The sequence below is a fragment of the Odocoileus virginianus genome, chromosome 28 (genome assembly GCF_023699985.2).
Source record: "Odocoileus virginianus isolate 20LAN1187 ecotype Illinois chromosome 28, Ovbor_1.2, whole genome shotgun sequence".
NCBI classification, from domain to species: domain Eukaryota; kingdom Metazoa; phylum Chordata; class Mammalia; order Artiodactyla; family Cervidae; genus Odocoileus; species Odocoileus virginianus.
Window position 1 is genome coordinate 21,027,133 of NC_069701.1, and position 23,572 is coordinate 21,050,704.

The window sequence follows — 23,572 nt, forward strand, 5'->3', positions numbered from 1 at the left end:
ATTTTCCCAGACCCGAACGAGTGTAGTATCTCCTGGGTGGGTTTTCCATCACTGTCCTCTCCAATTCACAGAACTATAGGGCTGATGTTCCCAAAACTAATTGCTCAGAAAATTTTTCATTAAAATCACAATATCTTTTCTGGCATGTTACAGCTAATTCCGCTTGGGCAAGTTGCTTTCCAGCTCAATACATTAATTCTTTTATTTTTATAATAAGCAAAGATAAAACTAGACCAATGTTTTTCAGCTAATCTTCAACAGACCTCAGGTTTCCCTGGGGGCTTTCTTAGGCAGACCAGGTGAATCTCCAGATGGACCCACCTTGCGTGGCCATTAAGCAGTAATGCATTTCTGTAGTATAATAACAACAACATGTCTGTAGTATAGATCTATTAAAGTTTCGCTGAGATGCACATTGCTAATTAAAAAAAAGTGAGCTGGATCATATTCACTATCAGTCTGAAATTTCTATGATTCTGTGTTTTTAATATATCTGGCTCCAACAGTATTTAAAGTGGGCTTTCCTGGTGGTGCAGATGGTAAAGCGTCTGCCTGCAATGCAGAAGACCCAGGTTCGATCCCTGGGTTGGGAAGATCCCTGGAGAAGGAAATGGCAACTCACTCCAGTATCCTTGCCTGGAGAATCCCATGGACGGAGGAGCCTGGTAGGCTACAGTCCACGGGGGTTGCAAAGAGTTGGACACAACTGAGCAACTTCACTTTCACAGTATTTAAAAATTATCATTATTATTAAAACCTCCTATCAGGCATTCAAAGAGTTAATAATCTGACCTCACTTTGCCAACCAATTCTCTTTTATTTCTCAAAATTCTTCAGCACAAAACCTTGGCACAACTCTGGCCTGGTTGCCTTGGTATTCTGTATCCTATGGGCAACTTCATTTCATGTTTCCCACTCTGTAAGTGACTGTTTTTTGTTTTTGTTTTTAATTAAAATCCAAGCACAAATTTTAATCCCACACAAAAAATAAAATCCTCTTTCTGTCCTCTAAATTCCTATAGGGTTTAACAGTTCTATCACCTGAATTCCTACTGTGTTCTTTAACACGGTTCTGCAACCTTATTTAACTTATATCCATTCTATTTTAGGATAATCTGTATTTCTTGCTATAGTTTCTCTCATTACCAAATAGAATGTTTGAACTTCTACCGATTAATAATTTACTATGTGTCAGGCCCTCTGACAAGTGCTTTATATCCCCTACTTCATTTGATCCTCAGAACGGCTCTGACATAATTTGAACTACCTTAAACAGAAAGTGGGGGCTTAGATGTTTAAATCATATGCTCCCAGTGAAGCACCTGGAGAGCAGCAGAGAGGGATTTAAACCAAGGTTTATTTGACTCCAGAATACATCCTTTACACCATACAGACTCCTGCATATTTTGGAGGAAGAAGGAACTTCTCTTTTATCATCACCTGTGGCTTAGCACCATTTCAGGCCTAAAGATGATCTAACTTATTGTTAGCAACAAATGTGCAGGTAAAAGAATTGAGTATAGATTTCAGTCAATGCTAGCACAGAGGAGACAGAAATTAGAACTTGAGTCTAGCCAATTTAACTGCCTGATGCAACGAAAATACATACTCTTCAAAGGAAAATTCTACCTCTAGTAAATAGGAATATAATATTTGACAACTAGATAGCATATTAAAAAGCAGAAACATTACTTTGCCAACAAAGGTCCGTCTAGTCAAGGCTATGGTTTTTCCAGTGGTCATGTATGTATGTGAGAGTTGGACTGTGAAGAAAGCTGAGCACCAAAAAATTGATGCTTTTGAACTGTGGTGTTGGACAAGACTCTTGAGAATCCCTTGGACTGCAAGGAGATCCAACCAGTCCATCCTAAAGGAGATCAGTCCTCAGTGTTCATTGGAAGGACTGATCCTGAAGCTGAAACTCCAGTACTTTGGCCACCTCATGCAAAGAGTTGACTCATAGGAAAAAACCTTGATGCTGGGAGGGATTGGGGGCAGGAGGAGAAGGGGACGACAGAGGACGAGATGGCTGGATGGCATCACTGACTCGATGGGCATGAGTTTGAGTAAATTCCGGGAGTTGGTGATGGACAGGGAGGCCTGGCGTGCTGCAATTCATGGGGTCGCAAAGAGTCAGACACGACTGAGCAACTGAACTGAACTGAATATTTGACATACAATAAAAAATGTTATACATCTAAAGAAATAAAATGTCACCATGTGAAAGAAAAAGCAGATAATAGAAACTAACCCCACTTGTACCCAGATGGTGGGTATAGCAGACAGAACTTTAAAGAAAAAAAAAAAACATGTTCGAGGACTGAATAAAAAGATATTGAATTGAAAAATAAATAGACTTCTACCTTTACTAAAGATTGAATAACAGCATTTGGACTTACCTTCTCACCCAAAATAACAGAACAAACCAAACAATATATATACAGGAAAAAATAGTTTCAAGATATTGGAAATTAGGCAGTTTGGAAAAATGAACCCTAAAAGACATAAAAGGCATGAGAAGAGTCCTGCACTTGCCCTATTTGCTAGCTTGAGAGAGGTTTGGACCCGGTACAAGGTTGGGGGAAGGGCACAAGAGGAGCCCAGTGGACTGCCTAGCTTACGGATGCGGAGCTGAGGGTACGGAGAAAACAAGACAGCTGGAGCTTGCAGAGAACAGTGGAGGGCAAGAGCTGCACATAGAGGACTCGAGTCCTGCAGGGTGTCCCGTTTAAGCATTTAGCAAAGTACTGATCAGCAAATGAGTGTCATGAAACGACTCAAGGCTGGAGAAAGAGAATAAGAATAGATTAGAGACAACAGCACCTGGTGGTCACCTTGGGAGGGGCCTACTGCCTGCTTCCACAAGCTAGGCTGAAAACTCTCATAATTCACTGGGTAGTGCTGGATGCTAAGTTACTCCAGTCATGTCTGACTCTTTGAAACCCTGTGGAATGTAGCCTGCAAGGCTCCTCTGTCCATGGGATTCTACAGACAAGCATACTGGAGTGGGTTGCCATGTCCTCCTCCACGGGATCTTCCCAACCAAGGGACTGAACTCCCGTTTCTTATGTCTCCTGCATTGGCAGGTGGGGTTTTTTTTTACTACTAGTGCCAGCTGGGAATCCCCAAAGAATTACTGGATGGAGTACACTAAAAGGTCTTGCCTCAGAAGTGTAGAATAATTAGCCTCATATAAAATACAGCATTGGCCTCCACTAAAAATCTTAACAGCAAGACTCAAAATGGTATAATTGTGTATAAGTATCTTAACTGTATCCCAGAAAAAAGTCAGAAATATTCCAAGGAATACAAAAATATTCAGTATCTAAAAGGTAAAATCAGCACTGACTGACATTCGAACAAGATTATTAGGATGATTGAAAACAGTAAAATCGAACTCAAATTGAAGAGGAAGAAAATCGCTTGACATCAAAATAAAACTGACAGAGATGTTAGAAAATAGGACATCAAAACAGTCACTATAACTGTATTCTTGTAAAGAGTTAACTAGAAACATGAACTGGACTGAAAAAGGACTGGAAAAGGTCAGTTTTCATTTCAATCCCAAAGAAAGGCAACGCCAAAGAATGTTCAAACTACCGCACAATTGCACTCATCTCACATGCTAGCAAGCTACTGCTCAAAATTCTGCAAGCCAGGCTTCAGCAGTACATGAACTGAGAACTTCCAGATGTTCAAGCTGGATTTAGAAAAGGCAGAGGAATCAGAGATCAAATTGCCAACATCATTGAAAAAGCAAGGGAGTTCCAGAAAAACATCTACTTCTGGTTCATGGATTACACCAAAGCCTTAGATTGTGTGGATCACAACAAACTGTGGAAAATTCTTAGAGATAGGAATACCAGACCACCTTATCTGCCTCCTGAGAAATCTGTATACAGGTCAAGAAGCAACAGTTAGAACATGACATGGAACAACAGACTAGTTCCAAATTGGGAAAGGAATATACCAAGGCTGTGTATTGTCACCCTGACTATTTAACATATATGCAGAGTACATCATGTGAAATGCAGGGCTGGATGAAGCACAAGCTGGAAACAAGATTGTCGGGAGAAATATCAATAACCTCACACATGCAGATGACTCCATGCTTATGGCAGAAAGTGAAGAGGAACAAAAGAGCCTCTTGATGAAAGTGAAAGAGGAGAGTGAAAAAGTTGGCTTAAAATTCAACATTCAGAAAACCGATCATGGCATCCAGCCCCATCACTTCATGGCAAATAGATGGGGGAACAATGGAAACAGTGAGAGATTTTATTTTCTTGGGCTCCAAAATCACAGCATGTGGTGACTGCAGCCATGAAATTAAAAGATGCTTGCTCCTTGAAAGAAAAGTGATGATCAACTTAGCCAACATATTAAAAAGCAGATACCTTTGCTGACAAGGGTCCATATAGTGAAAGCTATGGTATTTCCAGTAGCCATGTATGAATGAGAGTTAGACCATAAAGAAAGCTGAGCACCAAAGAATTGATGCTTTTTAACTGTGGTGTTGGAGAAGACTCTTGAGTTTCCCTTGGACTGCAAGGAAATCAAATCAGTCAATCCTAAAGAAAATCAGTCCTGAATATTCACTGGAAGGACTGATGCAGAAGCTGAAACTCATATATTTTGGCCACCTGATGTGAAGAACTGTCTCACTGGAAAAGACCCTGATGCCGGGAAAGATTGAAGACAGGAGGAGAAGGGGACGACAGAGGATGAGATGGTTGGATGGCATCACCAACTCAATGGATGTGCATTTGAGCAGGCTCCAGGAGTTGGTGATGGACAGAGAAATCTGGCATGCTGCAGTTCATGTGGTTGCAAAGAGTTAAACATGACTGAGTGACTGAACTGGGAAACATGAAAAAAGTTTATATATACTAACTATATATTATAGATAGCTAGAACATATATGATAATATTATATAAGCTATATATAAATGTGTCTGTGTGTTTACGTATGTCCAAATCAAACTAATAGAGATAAAAACTATAATGTATGAGGTGACAAATACACTGTAAGAGGCTGCTGGCATATTAGATGTTGCAAAGTATAAGATTAGTGATTTTTAAGACTAAAAATAGAAAGAATCAAAAGTATAATTAAAAACAAAAGAGAATCAAAGTATACAAGAAAATCAAGTCATCTAATACATGTACAATTGGAGTCCCTGAATAAGAAGCAGGAAGACATGAAGAAAAACTTGAATCCCACCCAAAATTATTCCAAAGGCACTGAAAAGTATATGTAAAAGAAGAAACTCACTGAGTCTCAGATACGAGACATGAAAAAGAAAACAGGAAGGCACATCATAATCAAATTTCCTTCAAATAGTGATAAAGTAAAAAAAGTAGTCAGAAGGATAAAAAAAAGACGTGTTACACGCAGAGGAACAAAGATAAGAATGTCAGCAGATATCTTTTGTGAAACAATGCAAGTGAAAAGACAGTGAAATAACAGCTTTAAAAGCATAGAAAGAAATAAAAAACCTGTCAATGTAGGATGCTATACATAGCAAAAGTAAATTTCAAAGATGAAGTAAAATAAAGACCTTTCAGATACATAAAAGCTGAAAGAAATCACAACTAGCCTTTTAGCACTACATGAAATTTTAAAGAGAGTCCTTCAGGCAGAAGGAAAATGATAACAGATGAAAATATGGGTCACACAAAAGAACAAAAGAATACTGGAAATGGTGTCAGCATTGTAAACACAAAATTATTATTTTTAGTAAAAATTTTTAATTTTTAGATTATTTGCTTATTATTTAAATATTTTAAAATTATTTTTGACTGTTTATTTAAAAAGCAATGTATTTGAAGGTTTAAGCCACTGTGAAATAAAATGTATAACAATAGCACAAAGACCGACAGGGAAGAAATGAGTGTCTTACTCTAAGGTTCTTACGTGTGAAGTGGTATGATAGCCCTTGACGGTAGCCTATGCTAATTCAAAGATGAATACTATGAACATACAAACAACTGGTAGAACAACAGAATGAAGATTTATAACTAATAAGGAATCAAAACAAAAGGCAATCTTACAAAACACTTCTTGCAAAAATGAACATAAAAAAGTAGATAGGGAAGGAAGAACTCATGGGACAAGTAGAAAACAAACAGCAAGATGCCACACGTTAGCCATGACAGTGATCATACTGAGTGTAAATGGTTTACACATCCAGAGGTCGAGATGCAATAAAAACCATTCTTCAAAAATGATAGCAACATAGAGATATTTTCAGATAAACCAAAACTGAATCATAGCAAGCTGACTGGCACTATAAGAAACATTGAAGGAAGTTAAGACTGAAGGAGAAAGAAAACAGGTGGTATCTCAGATCCAGTGAAAGAAATGAAGCACATTACCAATAACAGATACAGGTTTAAAATACAGAAACTATGTGGATTATCTCTTCTTATTCTCTTCTTTAAAATACAAAAAACTTTAAATCAAAAATTATATTACCATTGTAGGACTCAGAATGGAGATTTAACAAATGACAATAGCAGCCAAAAGGAGGGGTGGGTGGTAAAACAGAACCATATTCAAGGGTTACAATATTATTATGAAGTAGTCTATGAGAAATGGAACAGTGTTGATCTAGTAAAACAGTACCAAAGTAGACTGAAAAAGTAAAGGTGCATATTGTAATCTCTATAACAACTAAAAAAGAAAAAAAAACCTAATAGAATAAAAGTATTTGATTAACCCCAAAGAAGAAATCCATAAGAGAAACTTTAGAAAACCAAAAAGATCAGACAAATAGAAAAGAAATTGAAAATGGTAAACCCAAATCCAACCAAATAAATATTTGATTTAGATACACACACACACACACACACACACACACATATATATATATATATATATATAATCATGCAACTAAAGGCACAGGTTATTAGACCAGATAAAAAAAGCAAGACTGAATTATACGTTGTTTTCGAGGGCCACACTATAAATACAAAAGCACAAGCAATTTAGAATAGGAAAAGATATAATTTCTACACATGAATGTTAAGAAAGATGGAATAGCTATACTTTTTTCAGCTTAATTAAGGGATAATTAGCAACTACAGTTGTAATATATTTAAAGAGTACAACATGATACTTTGATATATGCATACATTGGTAAAGGTTAGAATAGTTGTATCAGAAAAAAAAATAGGCTTCAAGATAAGAAAAATTAGCAAAGATAAAAAAGGCATCTCCTAAAAGAGTCAGAAAGAGTCCGCTCATCAGGAAAATATAGCAATTCTAAATACTGAAAGTTCTAATAGCAAAGCTTCAAAATATATTAAACAAATCCAGAGATCTTAACATCCCTATTTCAGCAACTGATAGAGTCACTAGACAGAAAAAACTAATATAGAAGACCTCAATAAGTCTCATTGACATTTATTGAAATGACACCCAACTGCAGCATACATATTTTTACGCAAGTGCATATGAAATGTTCACCAAGATAAAACAAATGTGGTTCACTAAACAATCTCTAAAAAAGTTCAGAAGACTGAAATCTTACTGAATATGTTCTCTGACCACTCAGAATTAAACTAGAAATCAAATAACACTAAGATATATAGAAAAATTAAATGTATTAGGGAATTACACCACTTCCAAAAGCCCATGAATTAAAAGAAATTACAAGGAAAATATGAATTATTGTGAACTGAATGATAACAAAAATACAACATATTTAAAACTGGGGGAAATCAGCTACAACAATGCTTGGAAAAAAATAGTATGGCTGTAGTGCTCTTGTTTTTTTTTTTTAAAAAAAAGAAAACTTTAAAACCAATGATCTAACTTTCATTATAAGAAACTAGTAAAAGACCAGCATATAGATTTTTACACTATATCTGGTCCTGCCCACAGGGCTGGAGTGTGTGGGTAGGATCAGAGACAACTTCAGAGCATCTCAAAGACTCAATTAAAATAGAAGGAATATTTCTTAACATAACCTGAAGCAAAATAGCCAAGTGCAAATTTTTGATACTGAAAACAAGAGGAAACAAAAATACAATTCTATTCAACAAAACCAAAGAAAGAGTGAAGGGCAAAGGCTGGAGGAATAATTGGGAAATAAAGACCTAGAACAGAAAGCAGGTAAGCATGAAGGGTAAGGAACAAACAGGTGGAGAGAAGCCCAGGAATGAATGACATACTCATACTTGAATAGTACGCTGATGCTGAAACACCTTTTAACCTTGAGCCCTGAGTTTCAGGTTATATGTCAAACTTGCTTAACAATCTCCAGCTGCAAATAAACATAATACCTCACATAATTGAAAATTCCAGGGGTTCTAAGCTATGGGATTCAGGTAATCAAACAGTATCAGGATTTAGGCTACCTCTCATCACTCTGCTTTTCATCATACTAGCTTCATTTTAAACCAGAGCCTCTCCAGCTTTCTAAATCCATCAAAAAGAGCAATTCTTTAATCAATGGAATTGGCAAAAATCTAGGATTTGAGCTTCATTGATCTCAGTTTGATCATTTTATGAGTCCTGAAGTGGCCTCAGCAGTCAAGGAGGCCATGTCTGGATCACCAGTTCATCCTGGAGCAAAACATAAGCTCAAACTTCACCTGAGGTATATCTGGAACTGAGAATTGAGTTCCAAATCAGTCAAGGTTGTATGTTACAACTGCAGCATATTTGAGATGAACCTACTGGCTCATGAATCCAGGTGACTTTGGACAGTCTACAACTTTTCCTCAGGAGCGCTTCTCAGTCTAAAGGGCATCTTCAATTATCTATTCTCCATTTAGTACCAGATCAAACTTCCTGATATATGCATGTATTGTTATCATGAAGGTAAAGAAAGACATCAGTGTTACTCTATGAACTAAGCATAAAAGATTCCCCTGAGGATTTGGGCAACATGGCAGAGTACACTTCATACTAGTTAAGAAGGACATAATGTGTTCTGGTAATTCTTTGGGAATCATTTCATTCCATCATTATCATGGTCATTGCTGCCCATCATCATCACCACTCACTGAGATCTCGTTTAGTAACCCACAAGTTGTTAACTACTCTGACTATGTTTCTGAATGCTTCTGTCAATCTTATCCAAGGCAAGTATTTGGATCTGAATCCCAACCACCCATTCTCCCAGCTTCCTGTGCCAATTATTCATCTACTTGCTGTTAATTCAGTATTTACCTTTCCTCTGTTGACTGCTGAGAGTAGTGTTCCTCAGACCTTTTTGCCAACTAGCTTCCAGCTAGATGTGACTGATTAGAGGCATTGGTGAGACACAGGAGTGAGGAAAGATGAGAGAAGCAGGTATTTCCTATCCTCTCTACCTTTGGAAGCCTCTCTGATCATGGCTATACTTTTCTAGCCCCAAAAGTAGGAATGACTCCCTATAAGGCTAATCTCAAGGTCACTCCTACAAATTCACAATTGCTTATTAAGCTCTTCTAATACTTTTGCAAATAATATACTCTATTAAACTACCTCCACTGAATTACCTGCTGAGGTTTTTGTTTTCCTGCTAGACTGTGACTGAGACATCACCTTTCATTCCCTTCTGGTAGAAGAACTTTGAGTTGTTTACAAAAAGGCATGTAGAATAGTAGTGGTGAGAGTGGGCACCCTTGTCTTGTTCCTGATTTCAGGGGAAATGCTTTCAATTTTTCACCATTGAGGGTGATGCTTGCTGTGGGTTTGTCATATATAGCTTTTTGGAGAGGGAGGTGGGAGGGGGGACTGGGATGGGGAATACATGTAAATCCATGGCTAATTCATTTCAATGTATAACAAAAACTACTGTAATGATGTAAAGTAATTAGCCTCCAACTAATAAAAATTAAAAAAAAAAAAAATTAAAAAAAAAAAAAATTAAAAAAAAAAAAAAAAAAAAAAAGGCATGTAGGTGCTCAGTTGCTTAGTCATGTCTGACTCTTTGGACTGTAGCCCTCCAGGCCCCTCTGTAGCAATACCTTAATCTCAGAAAAGAAGCCCAAGTCCCAGTTCCAAGGGTGGAGTCACTCTTGATCTAAATAAGAGGTCTTCAAAGAATAATCCTTCAGCTAGAAGCATTAACCAGCAGGGAACATATTAGAAAAGAAAATGATCAGGCCCCACCTGGATGGCTCAGTGGTAAAAATTCTGCCTGCTAATGCAGAAGATGAGGGTTTGACCCTGGGTCAAGAGGATCCCCTGGGGAAGGAAATGGCAACCCACACCAGTTCCATGGCCTGGAGAATTCCATGGACAGAAGAGCCTGGTGAGCTACACTACACAGGATCTCAAAAGAGTCATATATGACTTAGCCACTAAACAACAACAACCCCACTATACTGAATCAGATATTCTGGGCTTAGAGTCCAGCAATTTGTATTGGAACAAACTCTCCAGAATTGTGCTAAGGACTGTACTTGGAGAATCACAGGTTCTACAAGCATAATGCTACCCTGTCTCATTCCCAGTGGTTTGTCTAGATATGGGAATGTGACTTAAGTTCTGACTAATTAAAAGTAAGGAGAAGTCTGCGGAGGCTGTAAGTGGGAATGGGGTTACCTTTCATAATGAAATGACAGAATTCCTGGCATATTCATTCCATTCTTGTCAAGCTAGATGGAGGACTTGGGTGATGGGAAGTGCACCCATCTTGGTATCACAGGAGAAAATCCAATAAAATCACAGACACAGCAAACAAGCCTTCTTAATCAATCCTGGAACTATCATAAGATTTAATTCAGAATTTTATTAATAAGTCACAATTACTTGAGTTTTCTGTTACTTGCAGCCACAAGTAACAACTAATTCAATAGAATATTTTTGTCTCTATAGATAAGAAAACCAGTTTAGGAAGAGAGCAAATAATTTCTAAAGAGCAGTCTAGTTAACGCATGGTATGGTAAGATTTTCATTTGCTTTTCTGATTTAAAAACTTCAGTAGGCTAACCTACCTTTCAATAGGTCACACTGTCACTCTTAGCAAAATGCAGGTCTTCCTGATATGACCAGGAAAGTGGAAAGGCTATGTTTTACATTTTTCCCTTATGCCATTCATTATAGCTAATTTTGAGTATGGCCGTAAGAATCCTTGATTAAGACAGTAGTGAAACCTTCCTGAAAAATGCTTCGTTTTCTTGCTTAAAAAGTACAATACTGGTTGGTTTTTTAATTTATTCCTGTAAGATGTTAAACATATTCCTTTCAGGACAGATCCGTGTGTTTTTCCATAAGTATTCCATTATTCATTATTGCATTATTCATAGAGGAGGTATTTATGTAGTCATGATAAATAAGATAATTTACTTCAAAATAAAATGAGAGGCTTCAGACTCCAATAAACATTGAAAAGTTTAAGTAACTCAGTCCTTTAGAAAATTTCACTGTATTTGTCACCATCTGATTACACACCCCCCAAAAAAAATCTTTTATGCTGTTGCAGACAGGCAACCATCATAATGAAAAAGCTATTTTGGAAAAAAAGAATAAAATCCTTTATTTGTCAAATTCACAAAATTTTGTCATTGGTGCTTTTGAAAGGGGAAAAAAGAAAAGCATCTTTTTTTTTTTCTCTTCCGTGAGTTGGAGAAGAAATTCAGAAGAGAAAATTCAAGCACAATATTTAAAGGCTAGAAGAACCTGGGTTTAAGATTTCTAAAGAACACTTATGCTGCTTTGTCTGACTATAGCACCATGGTATCCTGGATGCATTTGGTTGGAGAATGTCTTTGCTGGACTGAAGCTGTTTACAAAGAACCCAGAGCCAGAGCTGACCCCGTGAGTCAGACTGAGAATCTATGATTTGGAAAGTTCAGAGCCAGGACCAAGTAACTACAAGTGGATACAAAGGAAATGAGTCATCTCTCTTTGAACAACCATTCAACTTGAGAATCCACAAAGGGATCCAGAGAAGACAGACTACTGATAGAGCAGATAACATGGGTGAATATCACTCAGAAATGGATTAGAGGATAGCATCATTGCCTGTGGTCATTCATCATCTGTCCCTTTTCAGTGCCTATAGAGAAACAATAGCTCTTTCCAGTTGTATGCGTTAGCCACTGTAATATTGATAATGGATAAATCTGTCTAAAATCCACATGCCTAGAAATCACTGATTCCCAGGAGAACAGAGGAAGGGAATTTTTATACGCTACCATATTCAAGGTCAAACATTCCAAAGATTAAGTAGCCAGACAGACAAAATAAGTGAACGATGTAGCCCAGTAAACTGGAGCGAGTATATACCCTGCCTGTGGGGAGTAGCTATTACTCAGCTCCAGCCATGGTGGAATCCCAGCGAAGACCATTCCTTCACTCAGTAGAAGGTACTCTGGTTAAGTCTGCCTATAAAGCTAGTTTAATTTCTTTTCTTTTAAAAAACACCAGTTAGGCCAATACTGGACAGGGCATGGGAAATGTTCTTTCATTGAATTCGAGCTCTCAGTTTGCAAACTCTGAGTCTGTTGACTATCTATTTATACATAGGGAAATAGAGGCCCAATGAGAGAAGTAATTTATTTAAAGTCTCCTCGCTGGTTGGACAAATACCTAACAGCATGAATCCATATAACTAACCCCCCACCCCCATTTATCATCTGTCATGGGCCCAAAGACTAGATAATCAAATACAAAGAAGGAAGAGAATGAACATTTGTTCCATGTCTACTAATTACCCAGGCACTACAGTTTAGTCTGCATGGCAACCTCTAGAAGCACGACTTACTCTTGCCCATTTTACAAGTAAGAAAAGCAAAAAGTATGTGCCACGTTCCCAAGGCTACAGGATACAACATGATAGAGTCAAGATTCAAGTATAGATCTGTCTAATGCCAAACACTCTTTTTCTCCTCCTATGCAATGTTGCCTCTTTCTTCAATCTTCTTCTGTGAAATCATAAATACCACCCATAGCCTCTTCCCTGGAGGAACTCAGAGTCTGCTGAGGGAGTCAGACACAGAAACAGCCACCTCTCTGGAGGAAATTCAGGGCCAGCTACACAGATGAGCTCTAGCATTTCTGGAGGGCACTTCCAGAGCCAGGTGTTCAGGGAGCTCAGCTCAGCGTAGCTTGGCTTGCTTCTCTCCAACCTGCAGTGAACCAAAGTGGAGGGGTGAAGTCTCTAGAGGATGCTCTGGCTTCACCCTCAAACTCAGATCAGGGAGTTGCTAACATAGTCTTTTTGATGCAAAATGTGCTCCCTTGCAAGCCTGACAATATTAATACCTCGGGGAAGGTGCATCATTGAACCATATGTAACATGCTACCACACTCAATATATTGCTTGACCCTCACACCCCCAGTGAATTGGGCACATTAAGGTTCAGGTTTTCCTTCAGACCTGATGAAACTGAAACTCAGAAACTGTTCAAGGTGGAAAAGTCCCACTGAGGGCTTCTGCCTTCTGGGTCTACATTCTTTGTAGCCTAGTAGGTTAAATATTCAAGCATTTGAGGATAGAAAGGAGGTTAGCAGCAGGAATCAAGGGGACGTTTCCCCTAGAGACAATTAATTAACAGACTGTAATGGGATTTGATTCCTGTTCAGGACTTTTCTACTGGCTCCCTCTTCCTTCACTGAGCTTTCACTTTTCTTACATCTTTTCTGTTTCAATAACTTTTATTAAGCTAGTCCTACTTGTCCCTTGGTTTGTACCACAGACTGAGATTTTCAAAAAGAAGTAGAAATACAGAAGGCACAGAAGTTCACAGATTTTTTTTTTACACTGAAAGCCACATGAAGGTCGGTACTGGAAAAAAATGATGCAAATATCTAAAGCATCAGTAAAAACAAGCAGGAAAGAGGATATATCAAACAATTTAAGTTTTAACACAAGATTGCCAAGGGAAAGCCAAGTCACCCTTCAGAATGTTTCACCATTTTTTGGTTGCTTTCCCCTCAGTCCTGCTAAGAAGTTTCCTTCTAGGAAGAATTCTATCATCCACTGTCATCACCACAAGCATTAGTACTGCTTTCATCACTTAACTTCTGGCTTCTTAATAATGACATTGGCAAAGGAACAAATGCATCAAAAATCAGTCATCAACAAAACAGGACAAGACTGGACACTGCAAAAAGGATAGCTTCCCAGTCCCTAAGACAGTGCTTTCCTGTCACCAAGAAAACTGCACAAGTACCTGTGCCGGGTCTGTTCCTGAGGGTTTAGGACAGACAACCTGCACAGTCAGCCCTGGGACCAGAAGCCGTCCACACACATTGCACGGTTGTTTGGCACACACAGAAGTCTATTTAACAACTGAGCCAGGTGCCCACATTAAGACTCCGGGGATTTCATGTACAAATTTTAGATGACTGGCATCTCTGAAAAATTTAATTTGGCAAGCCTGGACCCAAGCTTCCACATGACAGCAATTGGTGAAAGATGGGCAGTGGTTGCCCCCTTTAAACAGTGCATGAACTCTCCACTGCAGAACAGCCCACACCTGGTTCTTCCCAGGCTGGACAGGTATAGACACCTAAGTTTGTGACACCTGCTGGAAGAGGCTGCTGTTGTGCTGACAAGGGTACCACAATCTCTAAACTGTTTGGATAGTGCATCTCATATTATAAATATATTTTAGTATGCAACACTGTATTAGCATTTCACATACCAAATATGTGGCAGAAACCAACACAATATTACAAAGCAATTATCCTCCAATTAAAAATTTTAAAAAAAATCATAAGGCAAATATTTAAATCAATAAGTTAAATTATAATATCAATGACATTGTTATTCATTTCACAAAAATGTTTGTCTTCTCCAATGTATTATTTTTAGTATCGGCAAAATGATGGAATATGTCTGCTGATTCTGATGCTCTCGCTTTTAAATTTTATTTATTTTTGACTGTGCTGGGTCCTTATTGCTGCGTACGGGCTTTCTCTAGTTGTGGTGAGTGGGGGCTACTCTCTCATTGTGGTGCTTGGGCTTCTCATTGTGGAGAACAGGCTCTAGAGGGCACGGGCTCCAGTAGTTTCAGCAAATGAGCGCTGTAGTTGTGGCGCATGGCCCAGCTGCCCCACGGCATGTGGGAACTTCCTGGATCAGGGACTGAACCATGTTCCCTGCATTGGCAGGCAGACTCCCAACCACTGGACCCCCAGGAAAGTCCTGATAGTTTCACTTTTAATCTTGCATTACTTTCTATGCTAACTAAATGATGTCACCGGGTATTTGCAATTAAATCATTTATAATTAAAGATCAGTAACGTTTTATGTCTTTATTTTTATAATAACTGATATAAATAGGAATTTGAACATTTTGATAAGAATGGCTTAATGTGGCTGTCCTGGGGCCCATGCCAAGTGCTGAAGGCAGGAGTGGATGGCCTGTCACCATTCTTAAACACTCCCCACAGATGACCTAAACCAAGTGGTTTAGACTCTAAGCCACAGGTTCTAGAGTCAACCAGAACCTGCTTGAATTCTGCCTCTGCCCCATTCTCGTTATGGAACCCGGCATTACCTGTTTCAGTCCAAGTGGAGTAAATGATGGCTATACCTCATTGTGATATTTAAATGAGATAAAGTATGCAAATTGTTCATCTCAGAAATCAAAGTCCATGCTCAATAGTGGGTAACTCCTATTTCCTTAAATCTTAGTTTTTTCACTCTGTTTAATATGTTTAACAACATGATTTGCTCTGATGGACTGAGTCAGAGGCATCTCTTTGAGAAAATCTGCCACTTTAAAAAATTTGTGTTTCCTTACTTCCTCCTTTTTCTAACCACTGCAATCTGTATACAAATATATAATTTTTTTTAATTGAAAAATATGGCTTTCTTCAATGGAACAGTAAAGAATTGGGTCATCATAATATGGCGAAAGTATTTTTTCCCAGATATCTAGTTACCAATGCCTACTCCCACACACATATACACATGTTCTCTAAGGAATGACTTTTTGGGGAAAAAAGAGAAAATCCTTATTAATAATTGCAAAAACTCCACATTTGACCTCACTTCCCTTTATTCACATATTATTTCCTAGGCATTAATTTTTCCTGTGGCATTGATTACAATTCATTGAGTAAACTGATGACAGAAGAAAGAGGATTACAAGTCAGAACCTAATTGAACAGCAGGAACAGACCGATTGGTGTTAGCCAGCACCTCCCCTGTAGCAGCTTCAGCAGACCTGCCTGAGGTCCCAGACTATTACTAAATGTAGCCTGAAGGCTTGAGATTACCTTTGGTGTCCAATCACCTTGAATTCTCTTGTACTTATTTTTGAGAACATTTTTTAAAAAATTTTAGTTGGAGTATAATTGTCTTACAATGTTGTATTGGTTTCCAATGTACATAAACATGAATCAGCCATAAATATACATATATCCCTCCTTCTGAAGCCTCCCTCCCACCTACCCCCCATCCCATCCCCAAGGTCATCACAGAGCACCAAACTGCGTTGAACTCCCTGTGTTGCCCAGCGGCTTCCCACTATCTATCTATTTTACACATCATAGTGTGTATATGCCAATGCTACTCTCTCAGTGTGTCCCACCTTCTTCCCCTGCTGTATCCACAAGTCCATTCTCTACATCTGTGACTCTATTTCTGCCCTGTAAATAGGTTCATCATTACTATTTTTTCTAGATTCCATACATATTCATTAGTATACAAAGTTTGTTCTTCTCTTTCTGACTTACTTCATTCTGTATGACAGACTCTAGGTTTATCCATCTTACTGCTACAGATGAAATTTTGTTCCTTTTAATGGCTGCATAATATTCCATTGTGTATATGTACCATATCTTATTTATCCATTCATCTGTCAGTGGACATCTAGGTTGCTTCCTAGATGTTGGAATCCTTACCTTGATTAGGCAGATCAGTGCCCTTAACCCCTCCTTCTTGATCCTAAATGGTCAAATATACTTTTCACTTATAACCCATCAGCTGGTATTGAGTATCAGCTATTTTTTTAGCAACTGATTTCAGAGTTCAAGGTAGTGAATCTGGTGAAGTAGAATGTAAACAGACTTGTTGGTTTATATGCTTTAAATATTATTTCATGGCCATGTAGTTTATATTTTCAGATGGTTTGACATTGAATTTACAGATTTTCTCTTTCCATGTTGTGCGGTTTTGGATTCTTCATTTTCATATTTAAAATAGAGATATAATTCTTGTCTTAAGACTTTTGTGACTACTAAATAAAAATGGTTGGTTTTCTTTTACCCCTTTATTACCAGTGGTACAGAGTTGAATAAGACTGGTTTTTGCCTTTATGGGTTTATATCCCTTGAAGGAGACAAGAACATACATAATTACAATATTAAACAATATTACATTAATAAATGAATTAAGTATAGAATCAAAGCTACCATGTCATCCTCTCTAACAATAAAATTTCAGGATTATATACTCCCTGATAACATGAATTAAAATATAATGTGATTTCCGAGTGGCAATTAGCTCTCATTCTCTGTCTAAGCCTTATTCTCAAGCAGAGGTGGAATAAAGAGATTATCTTTGGGGGGAGATGGAAAGAGAAGAGAACGGAAGGTCAGCAGTAAACAGGAATGAAAATGAGTCCCATGTGCCAAGTATCGCCTTGACTTGATCATCTGGGGTCATCAACAATCCTCAGTGGGCACCATCTCACTAGGATGCTTCTGGAACAAGCTACACATTTCAGCCAAGACAAGGAACTAGATGCAGACTCGGTGTGATATCAAGGCCTGAGGAAAACTGCCGCCATGTAGAACCAAACAGTAACAAGGCCTGGATGGATCTAGCTCTGGGAGTTGGATCATCTGGGGAAGTTCACTTGAGTCTATTCCTCAACCATGTTACAAAAGATCTTTGGACTTCACATAACTTAAGTTTTTAGGCCTGCTTTCTCTGATGCATGGGTTTTATTACAGTACTTAGATTTCCCAGGTGGCTCAGTGGTAAAGAATTCACCTGCCAATGCAGGAGACATAGGAGAGGTGGGTTTGATCCCTGGGTCAGGACGATCACATGGAGGGGGGCACGGCAACCTACTCCAGTATTCTTGCCTGGAGAATCCCTTGGACAGAGGAGCCTGGCCGGCAACAGTCCATGGGGTTGCAAAAAGTTGGACACGACTGAGCACACAGATTCTAGTAGAAGCTTTGAATTATATTACAATTTTCAATAGGATCTGGACCTTCCTTATTCCTTTGCTTATCCCCACCCTTTCTCCCTCAGCTCACTGCACTCTAGACACTCACCACATGGCCTTCTCAGGTCTATCATCTATCTTAGAGATTCTGCACTAGCTGTTTCCTCTTCCTAGAATGTTTTTAACATATACAACCAGCTCCTTCTGTTACTTAGGTCTCAACTCAGATGCGACCATTGCAAAGACCCCTTCCTTGACCACCATTTTTGAGGTTGCTTCATGGCTCCCTACTCCACCCTTCTGGTTTCTTGTCTTCATGGCATCAGCCAGCATCTGACATGATCTGGTATAGATGTCTGTATATTGTCTCTCTTCCTACTCCACTCTTCTGGTTTCTTGTCTTCATGGCATCAGCCAGCATCTGACATGATCTGGTATAGATGTCTGTATATTGTCTCTCTTCTTCCACAATAACATATGCACACAAGGAGAGCGACCCCTCTGCCTTGTTTATCATCGCAGCCCCCACAGCATTCTAGACAGTGGATGGTGTGTATGGCAAGCTCAGTGGAAACCCTTTATGTGGGGCTCTTTCTCTGCAGGGCCAAATAGAGTAGGGCCCTAGGAACTCTAGAGGGAGAGTACTAATAAGAAAGTTATAGGAAGTTAGGGTAAGTTGGGGAAAAAAACTAGGAGATTATTCCTGTGAATACAATTGCTGGACTACATTGGAGGCAACATCTTACTAATAACGGTAATCAATCACAACAGCAACTAGCAGACATCGGGTACTGAGACTGCCAAGCACTCTTCTGAGCATGTTGCAGAGAGATGTTAGCTGATCTAATACTTACAAGGTACTAATGATACAGATACAATTATTATCCTTACTTTACAGATGAGGAGATAGAGGCTTAGAGAAGTTATTTAACTTGCCCAGCATCACACATGGGGTTCTCAAGGCAAGAAGATATTAAGAGGTTGCAAGAATACACAAAAGAACTACACATCCTGGAATGCAACATCAAGCGGGCCTTAGGAAGCATCATTACGAACAAAGCTAGTGGAGGTGATGGAATTCCAGTTGAGCTTTTTTCAAATCCTAAAAGATGATGCTGTGAAAGTGCTGCACACTCAATATGCCAGCAAATTTGGAAAACTCAGCAGTAGCCAAAGGACTGGAAAAGGTCAGTTTTCATTCCAATCCCAAAGAAAGGTGATGCCAAAGAATGTTCAAACTATTGCACAATTGCACTCATTGCATATTGCACTCATCTCACACGCTAGCAAAGGAATGCTAAAAATCCTCCAAGCCAGGCTTCAACAGTATGTGAACCCCAGGCTTCCAGATGTTCAAGCTGGATTTAGAAAAGGCAGAGGAACTAGAGATCAAATTGTCAACACCTGTTGGATCACAGAAAAAGCAAGAGAGTTCCAGAAAAACATCTACTTTTGCTTTATTGACTATGCCAAAGGCTTTGACTGTGTGGATCACAACAAACTGTGGAAAATTCTTAGAGATGGGAATACCAGAAACCTAACGTGCCTCCTGAGAAATCTGTATGAAGGTCAAGAAGAAACAGTTAGAACATGGCATGGAACAACAGACTGGTTCCAAACAGGAAAAGGAGTATGTCAAGGCTGTATATTCTCACCCTACTTATTTAACTTCTATCCAGAGTACATCATGCAAAATGTGGGACTGGAAGAAGCAAAGCTGGAATCAAGATTGCTGGGGGGAATATCAATAACCTCAGATATGCAGATGACACCACCCTTATGGCAGAAAGTGAAGAAGAACCATAGAGCCTCTTGATGAAAGTGAAAGAGGAGAGTGAAAAAGTTGGCTTAAAGCTCATCATTCAGAAACCTAAGATCATGGCATCCGGTCCCATCACTTCATGGCAAATAGATGGGGAAACAGTGGAAACAGTGGCTGACTTTATTTTTCTGGGCTCCAAAATCACTGCAGATGGTGGTTGCAGCCGTGAAATTAAAAGACACTTGCTCCTTGGAAGGAAAGTTATGACCAACCTAGACAGCATATTAAACAGCAGAGATATTACTTTGCCAACAAAGGTCCATCTAGTCAAAGCTATTGTATTTCCAGTAGTCATGTATGGATGTTAGAGTTGGACTATAAAGAAAACTGAGCATTGAAGAATTGATGCTTTTGAACAGTGGTGTTGGAGAAGACTCTGAGAGTCCCTTGGACTGCAAGGAGGTCCAACCAGTCCATCCTAAAGGAAATCAGTCCTGAATATTCATTGGAAGGACTGATGCTGATGCTGAAACTCCAGTACTTTGGCCACCTGATGCAAAGAACTGACTCATTGGAAAAGTTCCTGATGCAGGGAAACAGAAAGGGGGAAGGAGATGGGGACAACAGAGGATGAGATGGTCGGATGGCATCACTGACTCTATGGACATGAGTTTGAGTAAGCTCTGGGAGTTGGTGATGGACAGGGAAGCCTGGTGTGCTGCAGTCCATGGGATCACAAAGAGTGAGACACAATTGAGTGACTGAACTGACTGACTGAACATCACACAGCTACATAATGAAGAAAGTGAGCTATAAATCTTGATAATCCATTTCCATTCTCATAACTAAAACTAGTACTTCAAATCAAATCATGAAATAGCAAATACTCAATATTTTTAAAGAATGAAATAGCCATGAATATCTCAGCTAGGAGAGCAGGGTATAAATTAGTAGATAAGAGGAGGGCAAGTCACATGGTAAAGAGGGAGATCACATTTGAGATAGTCAAAAAGACTATAAACATAAAGAAGGATGAGGGGTGGTGAATAAGGGACTCTTTAGAGGGTTCAAGAGCTGAGCTCGGGGGAAAATGTGCACCCACAGGTACATCTTTCCATACTCCAGGAATTAATACTATGTTTTGCTAGGCTGGACTATGAAAGTTTGTTGGATTTGGGCAAGAACAAATATACTGAAGTTTGTTCCCACAAATTGTCACTAGGTTTAACCCTCAACCTATGCTTATTCTTCAGTCCAACCAGAGGATGTGTGAGAAGGAAGAAAAAGACAGACATCAAGGAAACAGATTACATTCAGCCTTCCACACAATTCAAGGGCAGAAATGGGAATCTTCCCAGTTCTGCTTTAAGAAAATGCTTTACACATTCTATAGAACACATTGAAATTGCACTTGGATTCTATGCTCTATTCCAGCAAGGTTATTTATGGTGTTTATTGAATACAGACACTATTCTCTGCCTCTCTGCACATTTATAAATACATCCATTTATACATCCATTACAGCTTATGATCTATAACTGAAAACAAGATGTGACAGTCATGCACCCACCAACAGTACCGAATCAGGTAAAGTCATTCCTGCCCACTCCTAGAGGGCTAGAGAGGTCTTGTCATTCAACACAAGTGCCCAAGATGTTAATTATGCCTCAGTCCCTAGACTTTTCAATGAGACTGCCAGTTCACAGGTTATCACTGTGTACATCCATTCACTGCCCCTCCTAACAGATCAAACACAAGGATTAATGATATAATCTGTTGTAGTAAACCGTAGAAGTTCTGGAATTAATTTTAATCATCATGAAGGCAATGAGAATACTAATAATCTGTATTGCTCACCTATGCAGAGATCTGTCATTTTTATGAAATATTAGAGTCCAAAAAAGTGTAAAAAGTAATGCTGAAAAAGCACCAAAGTCCACTTCCCAGTTAAAAAGATAAAATATTACTAATACAGTTGAAGACTCCACTGTATGCCTACCTGATTACAACCTGCCAGCATTAACCAGCATACTACTTATAGTTTTATCATTCCCAGGTGCTCTTTTTGTGGATGAATCTCTAAACAATGTGGAGTGCATTGTTCAAATAATATAAATGGCAGAAGACTGCACACATATTTTGCTACATTTTTAATTCAACATTGTTTTGACATTTACTAATTTGTTCAATTTCTTTGCTACTGTGTTATCTTCTCCTGGAAAGAAACATAGTTCCCTAATTTTTGCAATTGCAGTCAGTGAAGTTATGAGCATTCCTACTGGTATACTCTTCTGTACTTGCCCAAGAATTTCTCAAGAATGTTCCTATAAGTGAAATTATGGGGTCAGAGATACACAGTGACCCTTGCCAAAGTACAAAACAATTCTCCAAAAAGCTTATAAGCTGATTAAAACACATGCTCCAGCTAAAAGTGTACATTTCCCCCCTGCAGCTTCATGTGTTTTTCAACATTTGGTATTGTCAGAAGTTTTGTTACCACAGTGAGTGTGAGATAGCATCTCATGTGATTTTATTTACATTTCCCAGATTATGTCCGAAACTCACCTTTCCATATGCTTATTTGTTTCTCCTGTTTCTGTAAATTATGTTTACCATTTTGTCCATTATATGTGGTTTTCTTTTTCATATAGATTTTGTTATTTATATCATCTACATATTACCTTTGCTGGTTTATACATGTTGCATATATCTTTTCCAGTCACAAGCTTATATTTTCACCTTTCTTGGAGGAAGAGTTTCTTTGATGAACAGAAGTTACTATATGCTAATATAGAATGATTTTCAATCTTTCACTTCCCTGTGTTTTTAAGGGGTTGTTCTGTTGTTTCCCCATTCTATTTGAGGCTTGCTGTAGGCTTTTAGTACATATTTTGCAGTTGCTAAGATCGTTTTTCTCTTTTAACGCAGTGAATGAATTGTATTGAAAACTTTTTTAATGTGAGATAATTAAATATTTCTCTCCTTGCATCATTTAATGTAATGAACTATATTGAAAATGAGGTGCTGGTAAAACATTCTTCAATCTCTAGGATCAAAGCAAGTGAGCTATGATTTTTTTTTAAATAATCATTTTGGGGTCATCTTCCTTATATTTCTTCTGAAAAGAATTTTTAAAAATATAAGTGATATTAGACTGTGATTTTCCATTACTAAATTGATTTTGACTAGTCTGGTTTAATAAGATTTATATTATCTATATTAAATGAAATTGGAAGGTATTTCCCTTTTTATTCTCTGAAATATTTTGTAAAGTTCAGTACTCTGTGTTTCCTGGATGTTCAATTGACCTCACTAAATGTCTGTGCTTGAGTAGTGAGTATCTATAGGTATGCTTAGGTGAGTATAGTATTCTAATTGAAAATTTTAATTTTTGAATTTATTTTTGATTCAGTTGTTGCAAATTATATTTTCTAGCAATATATGTATCTCATTTAAGTTTTCAAACTTTAAGAAATTCTTTTCTGTTTTAATAATTACTTGTATCTGTCCTTAAACCCCACCTTTTTAATTTCTAATAGTGAATATCTGTCTTGACTGTTTCCCCTTGATTAATGCCAATAGGGATTTGTTTACTGATTGGATCATTTTAAAGAAGTAACCTCAGCTTTTGATGATCTTCAAACTTCTTTTCTCATTTTACCTATTTTTGCTATCATCTTTAGTATTTTCCTTTTGGTTCATTCTCTTTGTTTTATTCTGAGGTTCTTAAATTCAGAA

General features: G+C 38.2%; 1 protein-coding gene across 2 annotated transcripts in view; it reads right to left on the reverse strand.

The window, feature by feature from the left end:
* The window catches only part of NELL1 (neural EGFL like 1), a 1,003,663-nt gene that overhangs the window by 80,168 nt on the left and 899,923 nt on the right, over positions 1-23,572 (reverse strand). The gene's annotated exons all lie outside the window — the stretch shown is intronic.